We start from the raw sequence: 8,360 nt of genomic DNA on the forward strand, positions 1-8,360 counted from the left end.
ATTTTTTTTTTAATGGCTGAATAGTATTCCATTGTGTGTATGTGTGTGTGTGTGTGTGTGTGTGTCTGTATGTATACTATATTTTATATGCATCCATCTATTGATGGACACACAGGCTGTTTTCATATCTTGGCTATTAACGCTGCAATGAACATGGGGGTGCTGAGTGACCAGGGCAGCTCTCATCCATTGAAAGCTAACTAACTTCTCTAAAATTAACTTCTGTGCTTTCAGGGAGCAAAAGAATGTCCTGGGAAAATTTGAGAGGAATTTAACAAAAAGGGTGGAAGCATTTTAAGAAAGAAGCTTGTGAGTCTCTTGGGAAAACAATATTTTAAAAAGTCCAAACTGTAAGATAGCAGACAAAAACATACATAAAATGTTCAGAGGAAATGCTGTAAACATTTTTTACTTAATTACTGGTTCAATATCTGTCAGATTAACACCCTTCCGTCACCCTGCCTTATATTGCTTTGAAAATGAGAGCAGGGATGAGTGAAGCAGCAGACATAAATCAGAGATATTTTCTTGAAGGTTTAGGAGAAAATGTTTTGTCTAAAGCCAAATATCTATAATCTCTGCTTTGATTACAAATAAAAAAGCAATTTTTCAAGAAGTCACTTTGCTGATAAACCCACTCTTTATTTCTTTTAAAACATGATTAAAATCCTTTTAAATGACAGTCTACAAGGAATGTTGAAATGTCTTGGACTATCTAAAAGCTTCCAGCTGCTTTCTTAAGTTTAAAATATTTTCTTAAAGGGGATTTCCAGCCTGTTGGCAGCAACAAGACAGAACTTCTCTATTTTTTTCCTTTGTTTCTGTTTCGATTTTTGGATTTCACAACTTAGGGGAGACAATAAAATGCATTCACTTAGAAATTTATATTCTTAATTGCTTACTAAAAGTATATTTTACATTAGTTTGAAGTTGTTCAAGTTAGTGGAGAATGATACATTAAGATACAACATTCCCGAAAAGCTTCATGACATTGGTTGTGGCAATGATTATTGGATATGACAGTAAAAGCACTGACAACAAAGGCAAAAATAAGCGAGTGGGACCACATCAAACTAAAAACTTCACAGCAAAGGAAACACTCAAGAGTTGATAAGGCAACCTATGGAAAGGGAGAATAGATTTGCAAACCATAGGTATAGTGAAAGATTAATATCAAAACTATATAAGGAATTCCTACAACTTAATAGGAAAAACCCTAATAACTCAATTTAAAAATGAGCAAATGACTTGAATAGACATTTTTCCAAAGGAGACATACAAACGGCCAGGTATATGAGAAAGCACTCAACATCACTAATCAGGAAAATTCAAATCAAACTGCAGTGAGATATCAGCTCACACCTGTTTCTATGCCCATTTTATATATTTATAAGTATGTATATATAAAGATAAATGTTGGTAAAGATGTGGAGAAGTTGGAACCATTGTGCACTGTTAGTAGGAATGTAAAGTAGTGCAACTGCTATGGATAACAATATGGAGGTTCCTCAAAAATTTAAAAATAGGACTACCATGTAATACAGAAATTTCCCTTCTGGGTATTTAACCAAAAAACTGAGATCAGATCATTGAAGAGATATTTGAACTCCCATGTTCATTGCAGCGTTATTAGCAATAGCCAAGATATGAAATAACGTAAGCATTTATTGGCAGATGAATGGATAAAGAAAATGTGACATGCACACACGGTGGAATATTTTTCAGCCTCAAAAAGGAAGGAAATCTTGCAATAGCAACAGCATGGATAAACCTGGAGAACACTATGCTAAGTGAAATAAACCAGTCACAGAAGGACAAATGCCGTGTGATTCCACTTATATGAGATATCTAAAATAAACAAACTTATAGAAGGAGAGAGTAGAATAGTAGTTGCCAGGGACTAGTGGAAGTGGGAAAAGGGGAATTGCCATTCAATGAAGTTAGAGTTTCCATCATGCAAGATGAGTAAGTTCTAGAGAGCTTCTCTACAACATTGTGTCTACAGTTAACAATACTGTATTGTATGCTTAAAAGTGAGTTAAAAGGGCAGATTTCATGTTAAATGTTCTTAATACAATAAAAAATGACAAATGTTACAGAACAGTTACAAATGTATAAAATCTTCTTTGGAATATAATATTGGTGAAATTAGTTTGCAATTACAGTTGTCTATATACTATGCAAATCTCTCAGAGACTATTATTTGATAAGTCTTACAAAATGCAGTTTGTTTTGATGTTACATATGAAATTCTTGTATCTTACCTTTTACGAAAAGAAAAAAAGTCTGATAGAACATATCTGAAAATTCTAAGAAAAGACACAAGTTTTCTCTGCTGAAGTTTAGACAGTTAGAACTAGAAGGAATGTATAGTATTTTGCCAAAAGATGTCACATACAGAGTTAGAGATTAAACTAGGGTAAGAAACAATTGGGTGTCTTGCTCGGAGCTCGTAAGAGTTTACAAGTTTTAAACTTGTTGGCCGTCAAAGGCAAAAAAAGTAATTTCTAGATTTATGGAGGTAAAGCATAGAAAACAAAGATATAGTGTGACTCACTAAATTTTCTTTAATCCAGGTCCTAAAACCTGATTAGCAAACATGAAGACTAAAGTTAATATTACATACCAAAGATTAAGAAAGTATTTCTCCTGTGCCTCCCCCATAGTAGAAGTACCAGTTGTATCTCCTCCCCCATATATTTTCTCTTAATAGAGAATCAGCAAAATTTTGGGCTCTTTCTTTTGACAGAAGCTGCCTTGGGTTAGCAATTCAACACTGGACAGAGAGTGGGCCAGTTAGATTGTCTCACTCACAAATTCTAGAGTAAAGTCATCGAGAGAATGAATCAATAATCTGTGGAGAATTGAAGTGGAGAATTCTGCGTGCGCCAAGATTAAGGATGCCATTTTAGATTGATTTTGATGGTGAGCAAAGCAGTCAGTCCACGGAAGAAGAAAAAACCCAGGAAAAGTAGAGATAAGAGATGTCACAACTGCAGAGACAGATAGAAAATTACTGCCGTCAAGATATTACTTTTCAAATCAACAAAGGTTTACTGGGTATTTTAGGACTGTACTCGCAAGCTGGGCAAGAGTTGGGATATGTGGTAGGCTGATAATCGATCCCAAAGATCTGTCCATGTTCTAATCCCTGGAACCTGTGAATACAACCTTATTTGGAAAAAAAGCTCTTTGTAGATTTGATAAGGATTTTGAGATGAAGAGATTATTCAGGGAATCCCTCAATGCCATCACAAGCGTCTTCATAAAAGAGAGGCAGAGGGAAATTAGACACACCCAGAAAAGGAGGAGGCAATGTGACCATGGAGGCAGAGACTGGAGTGATGTGGCCTCAAGTCAAGGAAGCTGACAGCCACCAGAAGCCAGGGGGTCAGGGAACAGATTCTTTCCTAGAGACTCCAAAGAAGGTGTGACTCTGATGACATTGATTTTGGCTCAGTGATTTCAGACTTCTGGAACTGAAGAGAATAAATTAGAGGTTGGAAAGAATAAATTTCTGTTGGTTTAAGCCACTAACTTTGTGGTAATTTGTTACTACAAAGCTATGGGAAGCTAATGCAGGGTTTTTGGCAGCATTAAGTAAAAGATAGGTTCTGCTCTCAAGGAGTTTAGAATCAATGAGGTTAGAAAAACAGCACTCAACCTAAAAAAAGTAATTATTTATTAGAGGAGTTAGTTGACAAAGGGCTATGACAAAAGAACAAACATGTGATTGCTTCTAGTGAATTCTAAGACATTGTGATAGAGATAGTATTAATACTGGGCCCTGAAGCCAAATATAATTAGTTTGAACTAAGAATATTTTAAAATTTCGGTGACAAAACCCCTAAGTGCACGATCAGTACTTTTTTTTTTTTTTTTTTTGAGACAGAGTCTCGCTCTGTCGCCCAGGCTGGAGTGCAGTGGCCGGATCTCAGCTCACTGCAAGCTCCGCCTCCCGGGTTCACGCCATTCTCCTGCCTCAGCCTCCCAAGTAGCTGGGACCACAGGCGCCCGCCACCACGCCCGGCTAATTTTTTGTATTTTTTAGTAGAGACAGGGTTTCACCGGGTTAGCCAGGATGGTCTCGATCTCCTGACCTCGTGATCCACCCGTCTTGGCCTCCCAAAGTGCTGGGATTACAGGCTTGAGCCACCGCGCCCGGCCCATGATCAGTACATTATAACTTCTCTCCTACTCAAATGAAAATAGTGTATAGTGTATGTATAAAAAACAGAGATCAAAATTGAAATGAAATATCCCTTGTAAGATGCTAGGCAGGTCTATGAGTAATGATCACTATGTCCAATGATAAAAGTATGGCTATCTGTCAAACCTTTGCATTAAAAAAATTCTCAAAATGTATAGAATAGATTTAAAAAAATAACATTTTTTTCAAGTTTGATTTAAATTTTGGTTTCCTTTCCCCCCAAAGTTGTGAAAATGCACATTTGACATTAAACCTGAAACTGACTTTTCCTACCCTATCTAACTTTGGATTATTTCAATATTTTTTATGGCTATTTAAGTTTTCTTTACAGGAGAGAAGAAAGGGCTACATGTTTACTGAAAAATTAAATCAAATGCAAATGACCACATTTGTTGGGGAGGAATCAAATTCAGACTAATAATAATTTAAGAAGCATTACTTTCTAATCTTCAAGCTGAGGGACTCCTATTTTGTTGAAATGCTGGGACTGAAAATTCTGTAATGGTGAATTCACAAAAATTTGTGAGCAAGGAGTGCTGCCTTCCTGCTACCTTCCAGGGCTGCTTTCTGGTCATATCTGTCAGCTCAATTCCTAGTATATTAAGCTGATCCTTTTCAGAAAGGATTAAACAAGTAATATGCTTAGATTAAATAGTGCCAACATAGTGTTACACATGGAAATTCCCAGCAATTCTGAGACAAATTTGGGTTGGGTAAGATAAAAAGATATAAGTCAAAATTCCTCAGAAACTATTACCAAGAAAAAACACCACTGCTCCAAAACAAAAGTAAAACAAAGCACATTAGCTCTGGTAGTCATTATAATGCTTACCAATATCTATCCAGTTCTGTTTTCTTCTTGGGCTTAGGGGAAACTACTCCTCCCAGCACCCTTGCAGTGGTGTGTGGCCTTTGACTAGTTTTTGTCCATGGAATGTGAACAGAAACATCTCTGAGATTTTCCAGTATTCTCACTCTTTCACTAAAAGGTGTTCTGAAACCACATTTTCCATAATTAAGCTTCCATCAGGTGGAGATTGTGTGGAGTAGGGCAAAATACAATGTACTGGACATTCAGAGTTAACAAGAAATGTAACTTCATTGTATTAAGACCCTTAGATATCAAAGTTAAATTGTTACTGCAATATAACCTGGGTTATTCTAAGGAACATATCAGTTAACCAAAAGAAATAGACATAAAAATTATATGTAGAACAAGCCAGAAAGACAGTTATTTCAGTTTAAGTAGTGTGACTGCATGTTTTTTCTGTTTTAGGTTTGAACATATATACATACTACTTTTATAAATGAACAAATTATACTCCAAAAAGTGATTATGTATAAAATCCTCCTGAGCATAAAGTGAAAACAACCACTTTTTATTCTTAGATATTTGCATTCCCTCTTCCAGTCATAATCTTAGATGTTTGCAAGTAGAATAAACTCTAAAGGTAAGCTGGTTTTTATCCAGCTGTAGATTTCTTATTGATGGCATCCTCCATGTAGTTCCTTAAGTTGTTCCTTCTTTCCTTCCATCTTCAGTTATTTCCCAGCATGTTGACACTCAGGTTATTTCATTAGTTCTGCAATCGTGTTTTATACGATGAATAGAGGAAATTGTTTGAAACTAGTTACCGAAGCTTGTCTTGATCTTATTCTAAGTCATGGAAAATCCCCCTGGGTTCTCTGCTAAGGGGCCTGGCATGACGTGAAGCTTTGCTACTTGCCTGGAAACAGCAATTTCACCTTTTGAGTAAGAATAATCAGCAGTTTATGAATGTTTGTACATCTGTGTGTACGTGTGTGTGTGTGCCTGTGTGCGTTTGTACATGCGTGTATAATGGAATATCTTGGATTTTGTAAAACAATACAATTTCAACACTCCCTCCGTAGTTGACAAATGCTGTGTATTGCCTCTCTATCCCCAACTTGTCATTTCTACCTTTTTAGGGTAGTAGAGTAAGTGAGTTGTATTAAAAATTAAGCTTTAATTGTTAAGTATGTAAACTACAGCAGACATTTAAGTAACCACCGTTAGTATCTGGAAGCTATAAACACTTCTCCAAATCCATGAAAAATTACAAACAAACCAACAGAAAAATTGACAAAATACGTGAATAAATAATCTACAAATGAAGAAACTAGAATGCTCATTACACATATAAAACAATGTTTAATTTCACTAGTAATTAGAAGAATGCAACAGTTAAGTATCATTTTGTAGCCATGAGGTTAGACATAATGATAAAATCTGATAATGCTTAGCACCCCAAAACAACCAAATTCTTAATACATTGTTATTATAATGGAGTGAACATTGGCACAACAAAGTGAAAGAAAAAGTTGGAATTATTTAGTGTTATGGGTTGAACTGTATTCACCCCAGAAAAGGCATGTTGAAATCCTTATCTCCAGCACCTCATAATGTGACTTCATTTGGAAATACAGTCATTGCAGATATAATTAGTTAATATGATGCTGTACTAGATTAGGGTGGACCCCTAATCCAACAGGACTGACATCCACATGAGAAGATGGCTGTGTGCAGACACAAAGACCCAGGGAGAATGCTAGGTGAAGAAGGAGGTGGAGATTTGAGTTACGCTTCCTCAAGGAACATCTGGGGTTACTAGAAGTGGTAAGGGGCAAGACAGCATCCACCCTTCCTGCTCGTGTTTACAGGAAGAACGACTCTGGCAACACCTTGATTTTGGACCTCTAGCCTCCCAAAAAATGAGACAATGCATTTCTTTTCCATGAGGTCCCCAAATTTGAGATGTTTTGTTATGGTAGACCTAGGAAATAATACATCTAGTTAAGCTAAAAATGTGCATGTTGATGATTCACGATTCTATCCACCCTAAACAAATTCTCCCACAGTCACACAAAGAACCTAGTGAGTGCAACTTACAGTCTTTTAAAAGTATTATATGCATCTCATGGTAGATGTTTATGTGTATGTATAGTAAGGTGGGGTGGAGAGTGGTAAATTAATGTGGTGGTTGGCCCGTTATCCTGGTTTCAACCAGAGTTATTTGTTTTTAGTTCTACTTAAGACTTCCCTTGAATGAAGAATTCCATGACTAAAAGTAAACTTGAAAACAACTGGAATAAGAAGACATTCTTTTATAAAGTGATGACATTTCCTTTTAGAAAACTCTTTGATCTAATTTAAAGCTTTTTCTCTTTGTATCTCCTTTTTTGGTGTTATTATTTTATCTATGTATCTTATATACAATATTCTTATTTTAGTGAAATCTTTTCCCCTTCTGATATTTTTACTCTTAAATAGGTTTAATTTTATTGTTGACATAAGTTAGCAATAGTAATTTATCTGTCCTGTCAATCAAGACTTCATCTGTCACATTTTTCTTAGCTAAATTATAATTATAACACACTTTGAATGGTATGAAGTATGGATCAATACTTATGCTTATGTATGTCTAATTGTTGCAGCATGATTTATTGAAAAGGTTAGCCTTTTCCACTGAATTGTCTGTGTACCTTTTTTAAAAATAAATTGACCATATATGAGTGAGTCTGCATGTAGACTTCTCACTCTGTTCTATTCATCTATTTGTCTATTTTTAGACCAATGACATACTCTCTTGATTATTGTAGCTTTATAATAAGTCTTCAAATCAGGTAGTACAGCAACTTTGTTCTTTCTTTACAAAGTGTTTTTGGTCATTACAGGTCCTTTTCATTTCCATATGATTCAAAAAATAATCCAAAATGAATCAAAGACAAATGTAAAACTCAAAAGCATAAAATTTTAAAATGAAATCTGTAAGAAAATTTCCATGATCCTGGTATTAGGCAAATAATCTTTAGATGTGATACCAGAAGCATGATGCACAAAGTAAAACATCAATAAATTAGATTTTATCAAAATTAAGAACTTCTGTCCTTCAAAACATGATGGAAACACAATGAAAAGTCAAAGACTAAGTGAAAATATTTGCAAGTTATGTATCTGATAAAAAATTTTAATCCATAATACATAAAAACTCTCAAAACCCAATAAAAAACAACCCAATAAAAATAGACAAATAATTTGAAAAGACACTTCACTGAAGAAGATATGTGGATGACAAATAACTACATGAAAAGGTGAAAACACAAATTGAGAACACATGGAGATATCACC

Source organism: Rhinopithecus bieti, unplaced genomic scaffold, assembly GCF_001698545.2.
Source record: "Rhinopithecus bieti isolate Rb0 unplaced genomic scaffold, ASM169854v2 scaffold_3067, whole genome shotgun sequence".
Classification (NCBI taxonomy): domain Eukaryota; kingdom Metazoa; phylum Chordata; class Mammalia; order Primates; family Cercopithecidae; genus Rhinopithecus; species Rhinopithecus bieti.